Source organism: Mustela putorius, unplaced genomic scaffold, assembly GCF_011764305.1.
Source record: "Mustela putorius furo isolate JIRA1106 unplaced genomic scaffold, ASM1176430v1.1 tig00000596_pilon_pilon_pilon, whole genome shotgun sequence".
Taxonomy (NCBI): Eukaryota; Metazoa; Chordata; class Mammalia; order Carnivora; family Mustelidae; genus Mustela; species Mustela putorius.
In genome coordinates this window covers 8,546,448-8,571,936 of record NW_025421428.1, presented here as the reverse complement: position 1 = coordinate 8,571,936, position 25,489 = coordinate 8,546,448, and the positions used below count along the sequence as shown (strand labels likewise).

The window sequence follows — 25,489 nt, the reverse complement described above, 5'->3', positions numbered from 1 at the left end:
TTTAAAAGATAAATGCATAAAATAGTTATAAATCTATGTTGATAGATAACATATGAAAATGTAATCCATGACAATAACAGAAAGGGGAGGGATAGATATCTAAGTAACAGAGTGTGTACTACTGAAACTAAGTTTGGGGGTGCCTGGATGGCTCAGTTGGTTAAGCATCCAACTTGATTTCGGCTCAGGTCATGATCTTAGGGTGCCGGGCGTGCTTAAGATTCTCTCTCCCCAGGGCGCCTGGGTGGCTCAGTGGGTTACGCCGCTGCCTTCGGCTCAGGTCATGATCTCAGGGTCTTGGGATCGAGTCCCGCATCGGGCTCTCTGCTCAGCAGGGAGCCTGCTTCCTTCTCTCTCTCTCTCTCTGCCTGCCTCTCCGTCTACTTGTGATTTCTGTCAAATAAATAAATATAATCTTAAAAAAAAAAAAAAAAAAGATTCTCTCTCCCCCTCTCCACATCTTCCCGCCCCCGCAACTCAAGTGGACTTGTGTGCTCTCTCTTAAAAAAAAAAAAAGAAAAAAAAAAGTAAAAGGAACTAAGATTGAATTAGTCAAACTAAGTTGCTGCTAAGTTTAAGAGGTTAACTGTAAACCTCAATGTAATTACTAAGACTATACATGGAAAGGAAAGAAAAGAATCAAAATGGCATACCAAAGGAGAGTAAATAAATGTTTTTATTTTATTTTTTAACACACACACACACACAAACACACATTTAAGATTTACTAGACAGAGAAAGTCATAGTGAGGGAGGGAACACAAGCAGGGGGAGTTGGAGAGGGAGAAGCAGGCTTCCCACGGTGCAGGGAGCCCGATGTGGGGCTTGCTGAGCCAAAGGGAGATGCTTAATGACTGAGCCACCCAGGCGCCCCTTAACGGTTTTTAAAAGGTAGTAAGGGAGGAATTGTGGAACAAAAAACATACAAGATATATAGAAAACAGCTAAACGGTAGAAGTAAATCCTTCCTTATCAGTATTTAAATGTAAATGGATTACACTCCCCCATTAAAAGTTGGAGACGGGCAGAATGGATTAAAAAACATGACTTATTTATATCTTATCTATAAGAGACATGTAAAATGAGAGAAAAGATATTCCATGCAAAGAGTAACCAAAAGAGTTGGAGCGACTATATTATTATCAGACAAAATAGAATTTAAGTCAAAAAGGTTACAAGAACAAAGGACATTATATACGGATAAAAGGTTCAATCTATCAAGATGATATAACAACCATAAACATATATGTACCCAACAAGAGAAACATATATGGGACAAAATATATGAAGCAAAAAATGGACAAAACTGAATAGAGAAACAGACCAATCTACAACAACAGGTGGTGACTCCAACTTCTTTCAGTAATAGAAAAAACCAGATTTAGGATCTAAAAGGAAATAGAGGACTTAACATTATTACAAATCAATGACACCTAAAAGAATACAGAATATAATAAGTAATAAAGCTCTGATACATGCTACAATATAAACATGGAAAACATGCCAAATCATGCTAAACATTAACTTAAAGAAGCTAGACACAAAAGGACACAATTGTGTAATTCCGCTTATGAGAAATATCTAGAATGGGCAGATTCAGAGACAAAAAAGTAGATTAGAGGTTATTATTGGCTCAGGGGAATTAGAAATGGGAGTTATTACCCTGGGATCACAACCTGAGCCAAAGGCAGAGGCTTTAACTCACTGAGCCACCCAGGCGCCCCCGATATATGTATTTTTTAACCACACATTAAAAAAACCCCAAAACTTGGGAAGAAAAAAAAAATCACATAACTTTAGTTGAAAAACTAAACATAGTTGAAACTATGTTCAACTATGTTCAACTAACATAGTTGAAAAACTATGTCAAGGTGGTAATGGTCCTTAAAATTTAAAAGTATCTGACTTTTGGGGTGCCTGGCTGGCTCAGCTGGTGGAGCATGTGAATGTGACTCCTGATCTTGGAGTTGTGAGTTCGAGCCTCAGGCTGGGCGTAGAGGTTAAAAATAAAATACTTTAGAAAAATATAAATAAAATATAAGCATCTGACCTCTACCCCTTAACTTTGGGTGAGTGTGGTATTTCTACACGTTCCCTGATCTTACTAACCTGCAAAGCCTGAACTTCTCCTTTGGGTTTTCCTGCTATATAAGCCTATTTATAAGCTCACAAGCAGCTGTTACCTATATTAATAGTATGGCTGTTGTTTCAATTAAAAAAAAAAAAAAAAACTTTGACAGAAGTAATTAACTCACAATAAACACTTAAATAAGTACACCACCATGAACTACCATATGCAAAATACTGTGGAAGAATTTCTAGAATGATCAAGGAATCTCACTGTACAGAGTTTATAATCTGGTAGGGGAGATTAAGAAAAATGCATACAACTGTGTTATTCAAGGAAAAGCCTGATAAAAGCACCACAAGAGAATTATAAACTCAAGAGAAATTCAGAGGAGGGGACCCGGTATACCCTACAGTCATATGTCCTTTCACAATAAATTTCAGTATCACAGAGTAAGATGGAAGACTTGAAAGCAATATATAATTCTTCCCATCTACCATATCCTAACCAAAATAATCTAGGAAAAATGAAAAAATTGGCCTTAGTCCTGGAAACTAGCGACCAGAGTTATCTGGTTAAACTTTAATTAAGGACAGAGTTGAGATGGGGCCAGACTGAAAAGACGCATTACTCCTGCAACTCCACCTACTACGTCAGACAATCCTGGTATAGTAGCAGCAATGAAGAACGCTAATGCCTGTTCATTCGAAGGTCCATCCAGGGCTAAAACTGCAGAGCGGACTATGCGACAGGTCCTGCTGATTAGCAACATTCGTAGCTGACTATATTGGAATACCGAAGGTTGCACAGTGCCTCAGTAGAAATTTTTTAAAAAACTTGACATGAGAGGGTGGGGCTCAGGAGTAGCCCCAGGAAGGAGGTAGAGACATTTATCGGCTGGGCCAAGACACGTTGAGTGTCTTGTCTTCAGCTTGGGTTGTGATCTTGGGGTCCTGGGATCCAGCCCCGTGTCTGGCTCTTGCCTCGGTGAGGAGGTCTGCTTCTCCTCCTCACTTCTTCTCTGTGCGTGTGCTCTCTCAAACAAATAAAATCTTAAACAATTTCCCTAACACAGAATAAAGTGCACAGAGCTCAAGCTCTCCTAAGAGTACCTAAGACCTAGCCTCTGGCCCAGCCATTCAAGTTAACCCCTGGTGTCAGGATGATTCAGCCTGTCTTCCAACTAAAGAGCTAAGAGATGATTCTAACAGCATTGGTGTATATGGTAAAACAAACAAATAAACAAACAAAACAAAAACAACCCACCCACAAAGGTGGAAATTTTTCAGACCCAAGCAGAATGTTTCCCATTAAAGAATTAAAAACCTGACTGGTCAGGATGCCTGGGTGGCTCAGTGGGTTAAGCCTCTGCCTTCAGCTCAGGTCATGATCTCAGGGTCCTGGGATCCAGGCCAGCATCAGGCTCCCTGCTTGGCAGGGAGCCTGCTTCCCTTTCTCTCTCTGCCTGCCTCTTTGCCTACTTGTGATCTCTCTCTGTCAAATAAATAAATAAAATATTTTTAAAAAACCCAACCAACCAAACAAAAAAAATACCTGATTCGTTTCATTCTGTAAGTACATGAGGTCTGTAAATACATTCTACAATAACAAAAAAGAAAACAGTAATGAGTTAACAAAGAGCACAGTTTTGTTGCTGTTTTTTAAAGCAAGCTCTGTTTTTTAAAGCAAACCCAATGTGGGCTTGAATTTAAGACTCCAAGATCAAGAGTCACTAGCCATACTGACTGACCCAGACAGGCACCCCTAAAGAGCACAGCTTAGGCAGCATTTTTATTTTTATTCATTTAGTTTTTATTTTTAGTAGGCTCCATGCCCAGTGCGGAACCCAATGTGGAGCCTGAATTTACAACCCTGAGATCAAGACCTGAGCTGAGACCAAGAATCAGACGCTTAACCAACTGAGCCACTGAGGTGCCCCTCTAGATAGCATTTTAATTCTTATTTTTTAAAAATATTTTATTTATTTATTTGACATATAAAGAGCAAGAGAGCACATGGGCGTGCATGCACACACATGCGCAGGGGGATAGGCAGAGGGAGAATCAGACTTCCTGCTGATCCTGGAATCATGACCTGAGTGGAAGGCAGACACTTAACCGACTGAACCACCCAGACGCCCTTAGACAGCATTTTCAAAATGATGACTCCAGGGGCGCCTGGGTGGCTCGGTGGGTTAAAGCCTCTGCCTTCGGCTCAGGTCATGATCCCAGAGTCCTGGGATCGAACCCCACATCAGGCTCTCTGCTTGGTGGGAAGCCTGCTTCCCCCCACCCCCTGCCTACCCCTCTGCCTACTTGTGATCTCTGTCTGTGAAATAAATAAATAAAATCTTAAAAAAAAAAAAAAGTTTCCACAAACTTATGAAGACATGGTATATATGAAAAAAAAAAAAGGGCTGATGACTTGAAGATGCAGAGAAACTAGTAACAGAGCAGAAATGTAAACAGCCGATTAGGTGCAGAACCACAACAACAGAAAATGGAATCAGTGATGTGGAAGGCACCCTAGGGGAACTTTTACCAGAATGCAGGAGGAGAATAAAATTATGAAAACAGCAAGAAAGAAGAGAATACAACAGGAGAAAAGGAATAGAGATCCAATGTATGGCTAGTTAGTGTCCTTCAGACAAAGAATTGAATAGAGTAGAAGGAGCAATCAAATAAAATACTTAACAAAAGAAAATTTCTGAGTGAAAAATCTTGAGTATTCAGAAGTCTTGCTTCAGTAGAGGGGGCAAATTAGCCCCAAACATAATGTAGCTCTGGTCCTGTTAAACAGATCTTGAAAATAAGCCTCAAAGGGATCAAACTATTCAGAATATCTACATAGTACAGAAATATCCAGAGCCCAAGAAAGTAAAACTCATGCCTACCGTCTAATGAAAAATCACTAGACATGCAAAGCAGCAGGAAAATATAAACCATAATAAAGAAAGAAAAAAATGTGATCAATAGAAATAGACCCAGAAATGACAAATTTATATAACTGGTAGAAAATTCTGTATTCCATATGTTTAAAATATAGCTTTCCTGTATTTAAACAGGGAAGCTATTAAAAAAAAAATCAACCAAAAAACCCACACACCCCAAATCGAATTTCTATGGATTAGACACAAATAAGCAGGGGTGCTTGGGTATCTCAGTCGTTACGTGTCTGCCTTTGGCTCAGGTGATGATCCCAGGGTTCTGGGACTGAACCCCACATCAGGCTCCCTGCTTGTGTTCCCTCTCTCGCTGTCTCTGTCAAATAAATAAATAAATAAATTCTTTAAAAAACAAAACACAGATAAGCCAACACTGAAGAATAACAATACTGCAGAAAAAAGATCAGTGAACCTGGAAACACAGCAAGAGAAACAACCTAAAATAAAATGGGGGGGGGGGGGGGAGGACCAAAAAAAAAAAAAAAAAAAAAAAAAAAAGGAGAGGGGAAGGGGAAACAAAGTATCAGTAAACCCTGAGAAACTTTAAGGCACCTAATTGGAGTCCCTGAAGGAGAAGAGGTGAAGGTAAATTTACTTGAAGAAATAATAGTCAAAATCTTTCCAAAATTTCATAAATACAACAAATCCACACATCTAAGAACCTCAACAAATTCTAAGCACAAGCATAAAGAAAATTTCCCCAAGCTATACCATAATCAAATCACTTCAAACCAGTAAAAAGAAACTCTTAAAAGCAGCCAGAGGGGAAAAAGACCCATTCTGTACAGAGAACCAAGGATAAGAAAGGCTGCAAACTTCCTATCAGAAACAATGTCAGTCAGGAGACTGTAGACAATGCAAGACGGGCATCTTCAAAGTACTAAAAGTAAAAACCTGTCAACCTATATTCTATACCCAATCAAAATAGCTTTCAAAATAAAGGCAAAATACTTGTTCAGATACAGAAAAGATAATGGAATTCACCATCAAAAAGGTCAAAAGTCAAAAGAATGGGTTTATGAAAACAGCAAAAAGCCAGGCAACATTATTAATATCAAAGTAAGAGTCAATGTAAAAAGTATCAAATGGGACAAGAGCTTATTGTTCTTATTGTTTGTTTGCAAGTTTATTGTTAGTTGATGAATTCCATAATTCATAATGAGGATTATCTTGCAAACTGTGTGTAAATGTAATATAGTCTCCAGGAAACAAGAGTGACAGAAACATAACTGTAGTAAGAAATATAATTTTCCCTCTTTTAATTCTTTAATCAGGTAGGCAAAGGATAACTGGAATGTAGAAACTTAGACAGGTATCACTGGTAATGCTAATTTAAATGAAACATACAACCTCTACAGTCTACAAATAACACATCTTTTTAAAATTTTTTAGGACATTTACCAAAACATAAAAAAGAGAGAAAAAAGTGGGCACACACACCAGAGCACATCTGATTACATGTGATTATACATTGTAATAAATAAAGAAATATTAAAGAAAAAAATGTTAAACCCCCCAGTAAATTAAACAAAATTCTTAATTCTAAAACAATGAAGAAACTAAAACTGCAGTGTCAAATTCACAAAATTTGGAATAAAGAATGGACTATAAAAACATTATAGAAACTTTAAGACAGAAGACAATTCCACACTAAGAAATTTCAAAATCTCATGGATAAAAAGTTTTACAGAGAAGTATAAATTATCAGAACTGACCTGAGAAGAAAAAAAAGTCTGAACAGTTTACTGTGCAGAAATTCTGAAATAGTTCAAATGATTTCCAAAAGCACACCAGGCTTAGAATAATTTATGGGAAAAATTTTTAAAGCAAATTAATTCCTATACTGTATAAGCTGTTTCAGAGGGGAACGAGGAGCAAGGGAATAACGGTGGGAGAAAACTTATTACTTTTATTTAAACTCTGGTATCTAAATTAGGTATGAAAAAACTATAAGCCCGCCTCACTTACTAACAAAGAAAAATTATAAATCATATGGCATTCTGGTTTGTTTTCTTTAATCTCTTGTGGGTCAAGCGCACTGTGAGTATGGCACACTGAATTCTTGCCCCCATCCCACTGAGGGCAAGACCCTCACCCATGCTAAAACTACCACCAGAAAGCCAGCTGGCAAGCTCTCTCTGAGCTCTTCATTCAAGATCACTCCTATGCTTCATGTGGGAAGGACTGCTCGGATTACCCTGCTAAAGGCGCCGTCTGAACTTTATTTTATTTATTATTTTTTTTTAAAGATTTTATTTATTTGACAGACAGAGATCACAAGTAGGCAGAGAGGCAGGCAGAAAGAGAGGGGGGAAGCAGGCTCACCGCTGAGCAGAGAGCCTGATGCGGGGCTCGATCCCAGGACCCTGAGATCCTGACCTGAGCCGAAGGCAGAGGCTTAACCCTCTGAGCCACCCAGGCGCCCCCCGCCGTCTGAACTTTAAATGTGGGCACTTGGGGCAGCACTGAAAACTTCTCAGTGATATGCAGATTGAAAGACAATCTGCTGATGCACTTAAAAGCAGGAGTAAGTCAAAGAAGTACAGGCTTAATTATAAGATTTCAGCAAGGGCGCCTGGGTGGCTTAGCATCTTAAGCATCTGCCTTTGGCTCCATTTATGATCCTGGAGTTCAGGGATGGAGCCCCGTATAGGGCTCCCTGCTCCACGGGGAGTCTGCTTCTCCCTCTGCCCCTTACCCAGCTCCTTGCTCACTCTCTCTTTCTCTCTCAAATAAATGATTAAAATCTTAAGAGAAAAGATTTCAGTAAATGTAATCAAGGTTTGAGGCCATGAAAGTAACAGTGACTATGGAGAACAGAGAGGTAGAACTGGTAGGAGTGACTGAATTGCTCAGCAGAAAGATGCAAGGGGTAGTGCAAGACACAAACAATCCCATCCAGGGAGTGGAAAGGTAACCTCCAACATGGGAGAAAATATATGCAGATCACATAACTGTTAAGTGCTCTGTATTCAGAATATATGAAGAAGTCTGAAAATTTAATAGCAGACAACTGAAAAATGGGCAAAGGATTTGAACAAACAGACATTTCTCTAAAGAAGATATACAAATGAGCACACAAAAAATGCTCAGTATCATTATTCACTAGGGAAAGGCAAATTCAAACCACAAGGAGAGATAACCATTCAGATGGCTATGATAAATCAAACAGACAAAAACAATTATTGACATAGATGTGGAAGGATCAAAACCATTATATATTGCTCATATGAATATAAAGTGGTACAGCCACTTTGGAAAACAGTTTGGCAACCCCTCAGTGAGTTAAACACAGAGCTACCATGTAACTCAACAATTCTACTCATAGGTCTATACCCAAGAGGACTGAAAACATATGGTATGATATCCACACAAATATCCACAATAGCAATATCCATCATGGCCAAAAAGTGGAAATAACCCAAAGGTCCTCATCTGCTGACTGAATAAATAGAAGGTGATATATCCATACAATGAAACAGTATTCCCTTTTATTATGTATTATGTAAGTTTTCTTTTTTTAAAGATTTTATTTATTTATTTGACAGAGATCACAAGTAGGCAGAGAGGCAGGCAGAGAGGCCTCCCTGCTGAGCAGAGAGCCCGATGCAGGGCTCAATCCCAGGACCCTGGAATCATGACCTGAGCCAAAGGCATAGGCTTTAACCCACTGAGCCCCCCAGGCGCCTCTATATAAGTATTCTTATATTATGCCATTCTTTTGGCAATAAAAAAGAACGAAGCGCTGACAGATGTGGCAACATGGCTGAACCTTGAAAACATGATGCTAAGTGAAAGAAGGTAGATACAAAAGGCCACATCTTATATGATTCCATTTATAAGAAATGTCCAGAACAGAAAGATTTATAGACAAAAAGTGAATCAGTGGCTGCCAGAAACTATAGGGAAAGGAAACGGTAGTGACTGACTGCCAACTGGGGTTTTCGGACGGGGATGAAAATCCTCAAATTAGATTGTGGTAATGGCTATCTGAATATACTAACCCACTAAATATACTAAAAAACTTTTAATTGCACATGAATTATATCTTAATTGAGCAGTTTGAAAAATAAAGTAATGCAAGGTAAACTAGTTACTGACTACAAAGTTTCCAAACTGGGTAACAGGGAAAAATCTAATTATAGAGATAACAACAGTATCTACTATTCATTAAATGTGTGCATTGTACCAAAATCTGTACAAAAGCACTGTATATATTTTATCTTAGTCCTCAAAATAACCCACTGGATAGTTTTTTTTTTTTTTAAGATTTTTGTTTATTTATTTGACAGAGAGAGATCACAAGTAGGCAGAGAGGCAGGCAGAGAGAGAGGGGGAAGCAGGCTCCCTGCAGAGCAGAGAGCCCGATTCAGGGCTTGATCCCAGAACCCTGGGGTCATGACCCGAGCCAAAGGCAGAGGCTTAACCCACTGAGCCACCCAGGCACCCCTGGATAGGTATTTTTTATTCCTATTGTATAGAATATATAATACGAACCAGACAAAGAGGTACACCATCTGCTTAAGGTCATATAACTAGTGGGTGGTGAAGTTGGGTTCAAAACACTTGCTCAGGCTCAATATAGCCTGATGATAGTATGAAAGGTAAAGGTGAATACTATTTTCACAAATAAATGGAAATAATCTATAATATACAATACATTCCTAAACTCCAGAGCAAATTATTTACAATCTTCAGACTTAATGATGTACTAGCAATTTTATTTATCTTGCACATAGTTCAGTTTTAAAACAATGACAACAATAACCCAATAGTAACCCAACCTATTCCCACTCACTCCCTCCATAGTTCACGGAGGCTCTCTGGCTTTTTTTAAAAGCAGGGAAAAACTGGGAAATATTGAAGAATCACCGAGCTCTAGATGATCTTCAAGGTATCTTCCAACTTTGATGAGTTTAACAGTAGCCTGTATTAATTATACAGCTAAAGAATAGTATGTCAAGTTTTAGACATTAATAGGGAAGTAGGCCCATCAGTCCTGAAGCCCTCCAGAGATTTCATAATCAGATCAGAGGGTAATTTGCATGCTTACTATAGGGAGCACATTTAAATACAGTAAATACCACTTCAGTAAATCTAAAGACTGGCGCAAATGTATAAAAATACCAATACCCCATGCCTACCAAAATTCTTTGTATTTAGCCAAATGCTTTACAGTTCACAAAACAGACTAGGGAAACCTGGGCTCTTGTAATATCCCTGAATCCTCATACTAATTTTAAAAATGAATAAACTGAAGCTCAGGAAGGTTAAAAGACCTGTCCCACATCATATATCTCAGAAGGGTAGGTCAGGATTCAAAACAGTTTAATTTAAATCTATTATTTTTCTAAGTTAAAACAAGTCACTCAGAAGAGAAGTTCCTGTGAAGTTAAATAATGTAAAGCAGTGACTGGTCTTAAAATACACAAGAGCTCCTCCCCAGAATAGAAGTATAAGCAACTCTGGTCTAGAGCAATTAAATACAACTACATCATTATTTTTGCTGAAAAGAAGTATTTTAGTAAAAAATTTAAAAAACCTTTCTTTTTAGTAAGTTCATAGCTTACCTAATGCAAAGCTGTATTCCTAGGAAAAAGCCCTTTATGCCATGGCCATCAGAAAGCAGTAAGGATGAATGAGGAAGAGAAACCCATTTCTCTGTTTTGCTTCAAATTAAAATCGCACTGACTTCTGAAAGAAAAAAATCATGTTGAAAATGTAAAAGAGATGCTGGTGACATTTACCGTGTCTGTGTACCTTCCTAATAAATACTACAGGTGTGTGAGTAGCAGAAAGAAAACTAATCAACACTGGTATTTTTGGTTATATTAACTTCAATTCTGTACCTTCTTTGCTTCTGTGTTGTATTTTTTAGCTTATTTATTCTTCTAAAAGATTTTTATTTATTTATTTGACACAGAGAAAGAGCACAAGCACGGGGAGCAGCAGGCCGAGGGAGAGGGAGAAGCAGGCTCCCTGCTGAGCAAGGAGCCCAGTGTAGGACTTGATCCCAGGACAGGACCATGGTTAGGCCTGAGGCAGATGCCTAACCTACTGAGCCACCTAGGCACCCCCGTGTTATATATATATTTTTTTAAATTAAAAGATTTTATTTATTTGACAGAGATCACAAGTAGACAGAGGCAGGCAGAGAGGTGGGGGGGGGGTGACAGAAGCAGGCTCCCCGCTGAGCAGAGAGCCCGATGCGATGCGGGGCTCAATCCCAAGACCCTGAGATCATGACCTGAGCTGAAGGCAGAAGCCTAACCCACTGAGCCACCCAGGCGCCCCCGTTTTGTATTTTTAATTTAATTTTGAATGTTAGATTCACATAAAAGTCACCAAAAAATCGCCAAAGGTTCTTTACACCCCGCAACCCCTCACCCAGTTTTAATAACATCTTACACCACACCATGGCACATTGGTTAAAAACAGAAAACCAACACTGATCAATGTCTATGTAACTTTACAGAATTCAACTATCCTTTGGAAAAGTCGTTTCAGTCTCCAGACCATGTCAATCAGCATCCCTGCAAGTTCTACTTGGAAGACTTCGGGTGAAGAACTTAGTAAAACCTGTTTTAGCATTAAAAAAAAAAAAAATTAGCTACCTACTTGATGAGGTTTGATTCTTCCTTTAATTTTAAGCCACTGCTGAATGTTTTATTTAAAACTCAGGGCAAACATTCCATTGTGGTAAACTCTGAGATTCAAAAGCAAAGGTATTGTTCTAACCACTAACTCCCCACTTATCAGTCATCCTGCCATTACAGTACAATATATAGCTAAGGAAATGGTTTTAAATGCCCTCTCATATTCATTAGCATTTGGGGTAAGAAGCTCAACTCAAGGAAGGCAGAAACAGTATTCAGTTTCAGGAAAATGATTAGCTACAGAAGACCAACAAAATAAAGGAAAATTTTTGTTCTCAACATGTTACAAATAAGACAAAAATCCTTCTATTGCAACTGTACATATAAATAAGGTAAAAAGGAAAAGTTCATGACAATGATACAGAGTATATTTAACTGATTTTAAGGGGCATATTTCAAAATTTCTGCAATCAGGATGTGATGGCCAAGTGGAGATTTTAATGTTTGTCACTGCCTGAGACAAAGATAGAGCATTCCTGAGAGCCTCATTAGTATTTCTGAAGACACAAAGGAGGACACTGTAGGAAAGGAAGGACCGAACTCTGAACTGAAAAGTATTTAAGGGTAGGAATGTTAAAAGTTTGTAACAAACACTTTAACCAAATAATTTCACTTCTTTTTCTTTTTTATTTAGGCTGTAGAATGATGTCATTTAAAAATATCTAAGTAAGTCTAAAAATGTTTTCTCAATAAGAATTTTATAAGCCTAGGGTGCCTGAGTGGCTCAGTCAGTTAAGCAGCTGCCTTCAGCTCAAGGTCATCATCTCAGGATGGTGGGATAGAGCTTAGAATTGGAGTCCCTGCTCAGCGGGGAACCTGCTTCTCCCTCTTCCTCTGGCCCTTCCCCTGCTTGTGCTCTCTCTCTCTCTCAAATAAATAAAATCTTTAAAAAATAATTTTTTTAGAAACCTAAATGATTAAAAAGCACATGTCATAGCTTAATTGGCAGTGTTTTCTCCTTCTTTGGTGGCAGAGAAAACAATCTATGGTATCTAGGATTCAATACAGAAGTAATTCAGCTTGATAAACTACAACACCCGCAACCCGAGAGCTTAAGAGAACAGTACACAAAGGCCTCCCCCAACAGAAAACACACAGGAAATGACACATAATTTTGCATTATCATAATAACAGGGTTATTTTTCCAACCCTAAGAGCTTTCTTCTTGTAAAAAGTAAAATCTTCCTCAAATTTCCCATGGGTATACAGCAGATTTCTGCATTATATCTAAGGAAGAGCTAGGGCAGGAATCTGCCCCAAGAAGAAAACTTGAGGGATGATTTTAACCAACTTTTTTTTTTTTAACCAAACTCCTTTCTAAGAACATTAGCTGTGATGAGAGCAGGTATCAACAAACAGTAGGTTCGACTAAATGTTCTAACATCCAAAAATAAAATTTTAAAATCACATTTTCAAAGAGCTGATTAATTCCAAGCTTCTCCAATGAGCAGTTTTTTTCCTGTACTGTGGTAAAATATACTTAACATAAAATTTACCATTTTATTTAAAGTGTACAATTAGTGGCATTAAGCATATTCACAATGTTGTGCAACCATCACCACTATCCATTTCCAGAACTTTTTCATCATTCCGAACTAAACCTCCGGATCGGTTAAACAGTAACGCTCCATCCCCTACTCTGCCAGCCCCTGGTAATCTATATTCTACTTTCTGTCTCTGAATTTTCCTATTTTAGATACCTCACATAAATGGACCCATAAGATAACTGTTCTTTTGTGTCTGGCTTACTTCTTCAGTGAGTACTTTAGTAAAGCAAAGAATGAAATCCCAAGTTATGAGGTTTCTTAATAATTTAACTGCACAGTGACACAATCTCTTAACTAAGCAAACAGCCTTCCCAGAAATCCTCCTGTTCCATGAGCCCCAAGGGGCAGAGAATCTTAGACTGACCCTTCCTTTGCCTGTAGACAAGCCTAGTTAAGCAGTTGGAACCCAAGGAGCTGGCTCCTGAGAGCCCTGGAGGCTATCCTGGGGTAAGTGGATGGAGCAAAGCGAGGAAAGGAGCTGTGCAGGCTTAAAAACCATGGGTAGGAAGAGGCGTGATTTATCAAGCTACTTTGGCCTTGAGATGGTCTCCAGTTTGCCTGCCAGAAGGAGCTCCTGCACCCGGACACTTAGGTTGGGCGACACCTGTCAGAGTTGAGGCCAGACTGCAGTCTACTGGCTGAGAATGTCACCAGTTCAGGAAGCTTCACGGGGTCATGAGTCACTGCATGGCTCAGAGGTCCGGGCAAGCCTGCCCTGCCCCGCCCCGCCCAGACAAACCCGGTTAGGAGACCACAAACAAGACACAAAACTGGCAGAAACACAGATGGCCAAAGCGCAGGGCTGACAGGCAAGCCGTGAATGAGAGTAAAGACGGAGAGGGAAACAAAGGGTCAAGAAACACAAGCAAAGCAGAGAGAGAAACAAAAACAAGGTCCAGATGGAGATGCGCTCAAGAGAGAGAAACCGGAGAGAAATGCAAAGTTGACAGGAACAGAGTTGAGAGGCAGAAAGGGTAGGTGACAACAGGTGACAGAGACCGCAACAGACGTGAGACACGACTTAGAAGTAAACAGAGGCAGATACCAGCAAAGTCCGGGTGCAGCGCTTCTCCGGGCCTTGGCTCGAACCCGAGGCCGCCACGCCGCACCCACACGGCGCCCCCGAAAGGCCGGCAGACGTACCGGGGCGGGATCTCTAAGCGCTCTGGCCCGCCGAGGTCCGCCGCCACGGGGTGACCTTGGGCGAGACGCTGCCTCGGCGGCCCTGGGGTCGCGGTCCGCGTACTGGGCTGGCCGGAAACCACAGGAGTCGGACCGGGCTGCCGGGACTCCAACCGCCAGAGCGCGGCTGAAGCATCCCGGTCTGCGGAACGGGCCTGCCGGGCCAGCGGCGCGCGCGCGCCGGGACCTGCAGAGAAGCCCTTAAACCTCTCCGGCTTCCCTCCCTGCCCTCTCGCTACCTGTTGTCCCGACTCCGCAGTACCAGCTAACGGCTCCGCGCTCACATAACCCGGCCGCCGGACACTTTCCGCCACCGGCGTCAGGCCCGTTCAAGCCGTCGCCGCCGCGACCGCCTCAGCCTGCGCCTCCCGCCCCCGGAAACGCTTCCCGGTTCCGCCCCCCAAAACGCCAGTGCTTCCGGGGGTGCGTCAGAGAGAAAGCGGTGTGCGCATGCGAGACTGGCTTTCGGGGCGGGGCGTCCAGAGAGCGCGCCGTTGCAGCCAGCTACTGCGCAGTGTAACCTGGCGCAGGTCAATTAGCTTTAAGGGCTGTTAGTGAGGCCGCTGCTGGGAATTAGGGAGCTGATACGAAGTCCTAACCCCATTTCAAACTTTATCTCTTTCTTGCTGCGTAGCAGAGATCGTGTCAAATCCTTTTTTTGCCCCCATAGTGCCTTTGGCACCTAGTGGATACTCAAGTCATGTACAACGAAAGGAACAGTTTCCTCTATGTGGCAGGCGCTGTGCTGGGTTCCCATTTTGTTCAGGTACTAGTGGAGATTCTTTGATCTCAGGGGAGGTAGATCTTCACTGTTGCTAGAAGGAATGACTCATAATTAGTCCAGGCTATTCATGCTAATCTCATTGGCCAGTGGTTAGACAAGGCAGTCAGGTGACCAACGTGTAGGTGTGGGTTTAGCAAAGTCCACTAGGACTTTAGTTGAGTATCCTCAAGTGCTTTGTCATTTTTATTTGATTCCTGTTTCTAAGCAGACCCGAAGGTTGGAAGTTCAGTCCCAGTCATGTGCTTATGATGTGACAAGCAAATGCTAAAGCTGGCAAAATGGAAAGACTGAAAGAGCCTAGGTCTCATATGACATTAAGCTACCGTGCTTAGCTTGCCTCTGGATGTTTTGTTGCATGAGCCTAATACATTTCTACTTGGACTTTATTTCTAGCAATATTGTAGACTCTTCAAATATAACAGCAACAAAATATGTTAAAATGCTAGGAGAAATATTGAAAGCACCCTTTTCAATACATAGATAAGCTTGTGAGAAAGTCAGGAAAATCATCTGAGACCAGGAAGAAAGCAGAAACACAAGCCTAGGGAGTTAGATAGTGTTGATGTTCAGAAGTTATGCAGAGATACAGTCTGCATTGTTCTGATAGGTTAGCATGTGTGTTATACTGATAAATATTTTTTTAAAAAGGATTTTATTTATTTGAGGGAGAATGAGTGAGAGAGAGCATGAGAGAGGAGAAGGTCAGAGGGAGAAGCAGACTCCCCAAGGAGCTGGGAGCCCGATGCAGGACTCGATCCTGGAAGTCCAGGATCATGACCTGAGCCGAAGGCAGTTGCTCAACCAACTGAGCCACCCAGGTCCCCTATACTGATAAATATTTTGAAAGTCATCTCTAGAGATAGGTAAACAATGATGATACTGCTAGCTGTAGGGGCACTTACCGAGGTCCAGGCAAGATGAGAGCCAAACTGGAAGATCAGGTTGGGACCCCAAAAGGGGATATATCTTTAGGGGAAGGATAAACTAGAAGAAAAAAAAATCTTCCCCAGCAGAGCTAGGCAGCAAGGAAAGTTGTCTCTCTCTGTCTTGGCTCTAGGTAGAGAGGCAGTGCATTTTACCTCTAATGGAGGCATGGTTAAAGTCTGACCATCAGATGGCCACAACGTTTGCATGGTCCAAAAGCCCACAAGCAGAACATTTCAATTTAAAATGGGTCTGAGTTGATAGTACCTCTGGTACTTGGCTGAAACACACACATGTCCTATCTGGCAGAACTCACTGTCAACCCAGGTCTCAAAGAATTCCCACAGATAGGCTTCCAAATCAATATGATCTCACAATCAAGAACCACAAAACCCATAAGGAAATAAGCAGAGAAATCAAGTAGCAGATTTTCTTCTTTAGAAAGATTTTATTTATTTTAGAGTGAGAGAGCAAGCACAAATAGGGTAGGAGCAGAAGGAGAGGGGTGGGAAATAACCCAGCAGATTCTGCTCTGAGCACCCAGCACCCTGCGATCATGACCTGAGCCGAGACTAACTGACTTAACTGACTTAACTGACTGAGCTACCCAGGCGCCCCAAGATCTGCCTTAAACGAGTAGCTCATGGGAAGGTTTAAGCACCAAATTGGATCTAGCTGAAGAGAAATTAGTGCATTAAAAGATAGATTTGAGGAAAATAATCCAAACACCATCCCAGAGAGACAAAGAAATGGAAAAGAGTGAAGAGGTTCATCATAGGCTTGTCAATTATATTAGGAGATTATAAAGTGAATGTGAGCAAGGCAATTGTCAAATAATGATTGAGAATTTTCCAGAATCGATGAAGGATAAGAATCCTTGAGAAACGCACTGAATTACCAGGTATGATAAGGAAATAGAAAACCTAGATCTATTCTGGTGAAACTGAAGAACACCAAAGCATAAGGGAGAAATTTTTTAAAACATTTGTTTATTTTGAGAGAGAAAGAGAGAGAGGGAGAGAGAACACATGATCGTGGGGGGAGAGGCAGAGAGAGGTAATTTCCAGCAGATCACAGTCTGAGCGAGGAGCCCAACAAGGGGTTTAATCTCACGACCCTGAGACCTGAACGGAAACCAAGAGTTGGACACTCAACTGACTGAGCCATCTAGGCTCCCCAAAAGATGATTTTAAAAGCAGAGAGGAAAGTCAGACAATCTATAACAGAATAATGTGATACCAGCTCCTGATTGCTCAATGGCACTAATGGAAGCCGTGATTATAATAGTAGTATGAAATGATATCATTAATGAAACAATCGCCTTAATTTAATGAGAGAAAATAATTGTCTACTTAGTCTTAGTCCCTGTATGCAAACCCTCTGCCATGATCCTTCTTAGTTAGAATGAAATCCATTCTTAGTTAGAATGAAAACACAGTACTATTCAGATGAAAAAAACAAAGAGTTTCAGGGTGCCTCAGTGTCCAGTTGGTTAAGATCTGACTTCTAACTCAGAGGTCATGATCCCAGGATCCTGAGATCAATTCCTGCATCAGGTTCCCTGCTTAGCAGGGAGTCTGCTTCTCCCTCTGTCCCGCCCCCTGCTTGTGCTCATTCTCTCTCTCAAAAATAAATAAATAAAAATTTTTTAAAAAGTTAAAAAAAAAAACACCTAAGAGTTTCTACGAACAGAACTTAACTGAGGGAACTTCTAGAAGATACATTTCAAGAAGAAATAAAAATCCCAGGAGGAAGATCTGAGTCACAATAAAGGTTGGTGAGCAAATAAAATAGCAAACATGAGTAAATATGAACAAATAACAGGACAAGAAACAAGAACAATTTATAATTTGTGGGATTCAGAAAGGCAAAACAGAAATAATGGAGTGATTGTATGTGAAGTATAAGAGGATACTGGAAGGTAATGGGTGTATAGTAAGCTTGTCCTTGAACATGTATGAGTTATCTGTTGCATAACAAACAGCCACAAAACCTCAGAGGGATACAGCTATATTTGTTTATTACTCACACGTCTGGTGTCAGCTGGGCGTGGATTAGGAAGCTCTGCTGAGCTTGGTTGGACTTGCTTATGTGTCCGGGCTCAGCTAATCTAGAATGGTCTTGGCTAGGGGCCTTTACTCTGCTCCATGTGTCTCACTCACCAGCCAGGCTGTCAGGGTGAGTTCTCATGGCCAATGGCAGGGACACAAAAGAGAGCAATGGAAATGTACAAGCACATTTTCAAGACTCTTCTTACACCTAATTAGCCAAAGCAAATCACATGACTCAGTCCAGCGTTATAGCAGGAGGAAGCTATGAAGGATCATGGCAGAGGGTTTGCATACAGGGAAAGCAAAGAGTTGGAGCCACTGGTTCAATTAATCCAAGGTCTTTGTACTGTCCATAAAAATATTGATTAACATTAGACTTTAATTAGATATGAACATTAGAATTGGGGGGTTACCGGGGCGCCTGGGTGGCTCAGTAGGTTAAGCTGCTGCCTTTGGCTCAGGTCATGATCCCAGGGTCCTCTCTCTCTCTGTCTCTCTCTGCCTGCCTCTCTGCCTACTTGTGATTTCTCTCTGTCAAATAAATAAATAAAATATTAAAAAAAAATAGAATTGGGGGGTTACCATGGAAAGAATAAAAATAGAGCTACTGACCAAACCAGAGGAAGAAAAATAACATTTTAAGAAAGACTTTATTTATTTATTTGAGAGAGAGAGTGCACATGAGTTGGGAGGAAGGGCAGAAGGAGACGCCAACTCTCCACTGAGCAGGGGGCCTGACTTGGGGCTTAGTTCCAGGACCCTGGAATCATGACCTGAGCCAAAGGAAGATGCTTAACCAACTGAGTCACCATGGCACCCTGAAAGCCAATATTTTAAAAAAAGAAGGCAAGCAAGAAAGGAAGAAAAGAGGGGAAGGCAGAAATAAAAACATAAAACATGGAAAAAATACAAAGTACAAAATAAAGTGGAAAAAGAAATTAAAATGTATCAACAGGGGCTCCTGGGTGGCTCAGGGGGGAGCCTGTTTCCCTTCCTCTCTCTGCCCACATCTCGGCCTACTTGTGATCTCTGCCTGTCAAATAAATAAATAAAATCTTTTTAAAAAAATTATCCAGTTTCAGGGCACCTGGGTGGCTCAGTGGGTTAAGTCTCTGCTTTCTGCTCAGGTCATGATCTCAGGGTCCTGGGATCGAGCCCCATATCTGGCTCTTTGTTCCACAGGGGGCCTGTTTACCTCCCCCTTCTCTGCCTGCCTCTCTGCCTACTTGTGATCTCTCTCTTCCTCTGTCAAATAAATAAAATCTTTAAAAAAATTATCCAGTTTCATTGTAGGTGAGGCATCTGTAAATGAATGAGGAAAAGGTCTGCAAATGTGTGGAAGGATTCTGCTCATAGATTGGTCCATAAATGTTTTTAGTTCTGTGTTTCATGAAAACTTGAGATGGGAAATCATGGGGGAAAAAATCATCAAGGTATATACTGTTTGAAACAAAAAGATGGAAAATTTGAATTAAAAGAGTGGTAGAAGAGATTTCATGCTGTTCACTATTTTAACTTTGGACAAAATAGACTTTAAGGCAGAGTCAATGCCAAAAATAGTGTGATGGATTGTAGTATTGTTTTTGAGGCCTGCATTTCCCACTCCATGGACTTTAGGCTGAGTCACTGAAACATGAATGGAAGTGAAATGTGTGCACTCCTGAGTTGAGCTTTATGAACCATGGTTCCCTCCCTCTGCCACAAGATGATATCCCAGATGCGGAGGTGGCTGTGGCCTGGGTCATTGAATGAAGATACAGAATGAAGAATGGGTAGTGCTACACATGACCCGCAAAGGACAGAGACCCTGAGTGAGGAATTAACCCTTATGGTCGTAAGGCACTGACAATTTGCATTCAGGTGTGGGCATGTAACTTTCTTTGACTCATGTCAAATGAAAAGTCTCATTTCCAGGTGGATAACTTTAAGAGCAAGTGTGCGATTCATGCCGTCATGATATCTTTCAGCCTAACTTTGCAAAAGATGACTAATAAAATGAAGCTACTTGATAATGAAAAGACTTCAGCTTACCAGAAGTACATAATCATTCTAAATCGTATCCACACAGTGTTATAGCTCCAAATGAGAGTCAAGAGTAAAAACTGGCGGTAGTACAAAAAGGAACTGACAAATTCACCATCATAGTGGAGACTGTGGAATTCATTAGTGCTGTCTACCAAATATTTGCCATTTTTCTCCTGGGTGTATGGTAAGCCCGCCCTTGAACATAGATAGGACCATGCAACTTTCTTTGACTAGCAAGAAAAGGGAATCACTTCTTTTTTTTCCATCCAAGTGCCTTGGATCACTTCCAGGTGGGAGCTTTAAGAGCTAGGGCATGATTTTTCTCTTTCCTCTTTCTCTCTGCCACAGAGACCAGCAAAGCTCCAGAAGGTGGCTGCCCCATCAAAATTAGTCCTAGAGTCCTTCAGTGCAACACGAAGCAGAGCCCCAGGCTGACCAGAGATAAAAACAGAGAATAATGAAGAGATAACGCCTTGAAAGCTGTAAGCTTCTGAGACTTCAAAGTTGGGTGTTTATTATTTTAGCAGAACCTACGTTCCCATGACTAGTGCAGATATATCTTCCCATTTTTATTGTTTTATTTCTTAAAGATTTCACATATTTCTTTATTTGTCAGAGAGAAAGAGAGGGGGGGAGAATACCACAGGGGGAGAGCAGGAAGCAGAGCAGGCAGAGGGAGAAGCAGGCTCCCTGTGGAGCAAGGAGTCCGATTTGGGGCTTGATCCCAGGTTCGTGGGATCATGACCTGAGCTGAAGGCAGCCGCTTAACCGACTGAGCCACCCAGATGTTCCTACCTTTGCATTTTTAAATGAAGGTACACTTTATGGTTAAATTTACTCTTTTTGGAATATGGCTTAATAATTAAAAAAAAAATTTTTTTTTTTAAATTTTAAGTAGGCTCTATGCCCAGCATAGGGCTCAAACTCACCACCCTGAGATCAAGAGGTGCCCGCTCCACAGACTGAGCCAGGCAGGTGCCCCTCACTTTATGAGTTTTGACAAATGCATACAGTCAATAGAACTACCACCAGGATCAAGATGTGGAACAGTTCCAGCCGCTGGAGAAATTCCTTGGTGCCCCTTCATAGCCGGCCCCTCACCCCTAGCAAACACCATTCTGTTTTCTTTCCCTACAGTTTTGCCTGTTCCAGAATGGACTCGTATATGATAGCATATGCAGCCTTTTGGGTCTGGCCTCCTCCACTTAGGGTAATGCATTTGAGATTAACCTTCAGGAGCGCTGCTGGGCCTTTAGCAGTGTACTCCTTTTTGTTGCTAAGTGGTATTCCCCATAAGGGTGCACAGTTTGCTGAGCATCTCTCTTCCGTGTAGTAGTACCTTTTCACATTTATCTAGTAGCAAGAAAGTCATATTTTCAACATTTTGCCCCTGGAAGTCCTCCTCCAACTCTAAAAGTTCGTTAGACAAATTTGCTGCTACTTGCATCGTCATGCACAACCTTTTTCTTTTTTTTAAAGATTTTGTTTATTTATTTGACAGAGATCACAAGTAGGCAGAGAGAGGCAGGCAGAGAGAGAGGGGGAAGCAGGCTCCCCGCAGAGCAGAGAGCCCGATGAGGGACTCGATCCCAGGACTCTCAGATCATGACCTGAGCCGAAGGCAGAGGCTTAACCCACTGAGCCACCCAGGCGCCCCACGCACAACCGTTTTATGGGCTGTTTCTGTCTACTTAACACAGAGAAGCTGGTGCCTTCTCTTGCCCCGCTACATTGGTTTCCCCACCACTTCCCAGCCCTTGTAAATCTTTCCCTGCTGCTTATTCCTGGTCCCAAACCCAATGCCTCTTGAGGTTTATATGATGGCAACCTCCTTGCCCCCAATCTCTAGCACCAATGACTGTATTGGTCTGCTATCATTGCAAAATCAATTCTCCCCAAAACTCAGGGGCTTAAAACGACTATTTATTCTCACTCTTGTGTCGGCAGGTAAGCGGTGGGGTGGCTGATTTAAGCTGGGCTCTAGTGGACAAGTCTGCTTCAAGCTGTGGGTCCCTTGACAGGTTGGGCTCAGGTCTGCCCATGTTTTCATTCTGTGCCCCGCCAAAGGGACAGGAGTGACCCAGGGCAAACTCTTCTCAGGAAATCAAGTTGCACTGTGAAAGCACATTTCTCATTTTTGCTTTTATCCTCTCCTTTCACATCCCACAGGCCATAGCGAGGCATGTGGCTGAGTCCACAATCAAGGAGAAGAAAAGTCCACTCCTCTCCCGCTCTGCAGGGGAACCGCAGAGTCACCTAGTGAGGAGGGGAGGGAGGGGTGAAGAATCAGGGCCAAGCACTCAAGGTATCGCCATTACTCTGTGTCCTAGGATGAGAAGAATTCGGGGAGGGGGGGGGCATTCAGGAGAGGGTGAAGAACAAGAATGAAAGTCCGGAGAACCCAGCGGGATGGGGAGAGCCCTGGGGAGTCTGCGTTGTGGCCAGAAGTCTCAGATGCAGGAAGCATGAAAGTTCACTTAAGATAAAGGATATTTGAGGGGCGGCTGGGTGGCTCAGTCATTAAGCGTCTGCCTTCACCTCAGGTCATGATCTCAGGGTCCTGGGATCGAGCCCCACATCAGGGTCCCTGCTTGGCCGGAAGCCTGCTTCTTCCTCTCCCACTCCTTCTGCTTGTGTTCCCTCTCTCACTGTGTGTGTGTGTCTCTCTCTCTGTCAAACAAATAAACAAAATCTAAAAAAAAAACCCATAAAGGATATTTAATATGTGCATTTAAGGAGTTCTGGGCTTGGATGCTCAATGATGTTCGCTCCTGTCCTCTGGCATCCTGATCTTTCAGTAAAGGCTGTGTGTGTGTGTGTGTGTGTGTGTGTGTGTGTGTGTGTGTACATCAAAGGAAGGGTCAAGTTCTTCTGGAAACAATGAGGTCCTGGGACAGAAATAGAATAAAATTCAGCGTAAGCGGGCATTTTAGTACAGGGGTTACTAGTAAGAGGTCTGCTCTGGCTACTTGGAGCCATCTTGGGGGCACACCAAGCTCCCCATAGGAGAAGAGGTGTTCCTTTCCCTCCGGTCATATTTGTATTGAAAGGGTCAGGAAGCTAGCTTAACTCTGGTTTATAAGGAAGATCAATTTCTAATCCAAGGGAGTTTAAAACCACACCCCTGCCCTTCTGCCTGGAATTTTAACTCTTCCCTGCCCAGTATCCTCACTGGCCCCAGAGCGTTCTACTCTAATCCTTCCCTTGATGGAGAAAAGTCTTCCTTTCCAGCTCTCTCCTGCCTCCCGTAGGTCCCCACCCTCCCTGTGGACCACGAACTTAGCTTCTCTGCCGTCCTGGCCTCCTTGGCAGGCACACCTCTCCAGCTGTGGGTGACCTGCCCTTGCCCATGCTTGTTTCTCCATCCAGCTGATTTTTCAATACCTTCATTCATCAGTGTAGTAGGCAGAATAACAGCTCCCTAAAGATGTCTTTGTCCGAATCCTCAGAACCTGTGAATATGTTACCTTACATGGAAAAAAAGGACTTTGCCGGTGTGATTTAAGGTTGAAGACCCAGAGGTGGAAAGATTACCCTGAATTACCTTGGGTGGACCTGATTGAATCCCACGAGTCCTTAAAAGTGAAAAGCCTCTCTTGCCTGGGTGTGAGATGAGATGGAAGAAGAAAAAGGAGAGATTTGCAGCATTAGGAGGGGGCTCAACCTGCTTTTGCTAGTTTTGAAGATGGGGGAAGGCAGCCACTAGCCAAGGAATGTGGGTGGCTTCCAGAAGCTGGAAATGGTCCTTGGCTGACAGCCAGCAAGGAAACTGTCTGTCCTCTAACCTGTAAGTAATTGAATCCTACCAACAATCCAAGGAAATGAGCAAGGAAATGGATTCTTGCCTTGAACTTCTCTAGGAAGGGCAAGATCCATGTCAGACATTTGACCTATATCCTCTCTCTACAAAATGCCCTACAGGGGTCCCTGGGTGGCTCAGAGGGTTAAAGCCTCTGCCTTCGGCTCAGGTCATGATCCCAGGGTCCTGGGATCGAGCCCCATGTTGGGCTTTCTCCTTGGCAGGGAGCCTGCTTCTTCCTCTCTCTCTCTGCCTGCCTCTCTGCCCACTTGTGATATCTCTCTGTCGAAAAAGTAAATAAAATATTAAAAAAAAAAAAGAAAAAAAAAAAATGGCCCTACAAAACTGTGAAATAATAAATTTGTGCTGTTTAAGTGGTTAAATGTATATAATTTGTGGTGGCAGCGATAGGAAACCAATATAATTAGTAAATGTTTTTTGAAGGCCGCAATATTCCGGGCCCCGAGCCAGCCTACAGGATTTAGGGTGAATGAAGTCGTGATAATACCTGGTCTCAGAGAGTTTGCTGTGCAGCAGGAAAAGAGAGGTGAAAAGGCAGTTTCAGTCCAGCAAAGGAACTAAGATCTGTGGGAGCAGAGAGGAGGCCCTCACTAGTGCTTGGGGGCGGGGGAGACAGTAGGGAATGGCAGGGATTGTGATAAACTGAAAGCGCGTGACCTCTCAAAGGCCTGCCTTTTGTTGCCATGACAACAACAGTCCAGTATTGTTAGTTCCTCCCATTTTTCAAAAGTAGCAAAACAGGGGCGTCTGGGTGGCTCAGTGGGTTAAAGCCTCTACCTTCAGCTCAGGTCATGATCTGAGGGTCCTGAGATGGAGCCCCACATTGGGCTCTTCGCTCAGAAGGGAGCCTGCTTCCCCATCTCTCTCTGTCTGCCTCTCTGCCTGCTTGTGATCTCTGTCTGTCAAATAAATAAAAGTTAAAAAAAAAAAGTAGCAAAGCAACCAGATTTTTAGGGGAGTTCTCCTGATTTGTAAATGGTGGCTTTTTTTTTTTTTTTTTTTTTTTTTTAAAGAAATCATGATGACATGAACCAGGTTAAGGATCAGTTGGCTGAACTTGGTCCTCAGAACACCAGTTTTCAATCTCTGTTCTCAGCACACGGTGTTCTGCCAAGCCCCAAGTTTTCCATGGCGAAACCACGGTGTGCAGACTCCGGGAGACCCTCAGGGCCCTGGGGGTGGGGAGGAGGCCGGGCTAGGCCACCTCTTCCCAAAAAATGCTCGGCGGTGGAGCCTACAAGCTCATGTCCCCACGCCTCTGCTCGGGAGCCTGCAGCCTTGCGGAGCCTGCCGGGTCCATCACATCTAATATGGGTGTCAGCAGGAAGTAAATTAAATCTGCTAGGCTATAATTTGTGAACGAAACATTTTGTGGCAGTAAGTAAACAGAGCATTATGTTTTAATCAGCTTTTTAAGATGTTGTTTTAAAAATCATTTTATTGTGCAGAAGCTGGTACCCTAAGAGCTATAATTCCTTAACTAACAGT

The 25,489-nt window shown here is 42.1% G+C and overlaps 1 protein-coding gene across 8 annotated transcripts in view; it reads right to left on the bottom strand.

Moving 5' to 3' along the window:
* ZBTB43 (zinc finger and BTB domain containing 43) overlaps positions 1-24,611 on the bottom strand; it is a 35,636-nt gene extending 11,025 nt beyond the window's left edge. Inside the window, exons 1-3 of one of the 8 annotated variants that reach the window (XM_045082418.1) lie at positions 14,660-14,795; positions 10,583-10,706; positions 3,623-3,667 (exon numbers count right to left, since the gene is read on the bottom strand). The gene's annotated coding sequence lies outside the window, so the exon portion shown is untranslated. The other 7 variants (XM_004757295.3, XM_004757296.3, XM_004757294.3 and 4 more) reach the window with 7 other exon arrangements.
* Positions 24,612-25,489: the final 878 nt, after the last annotated feature.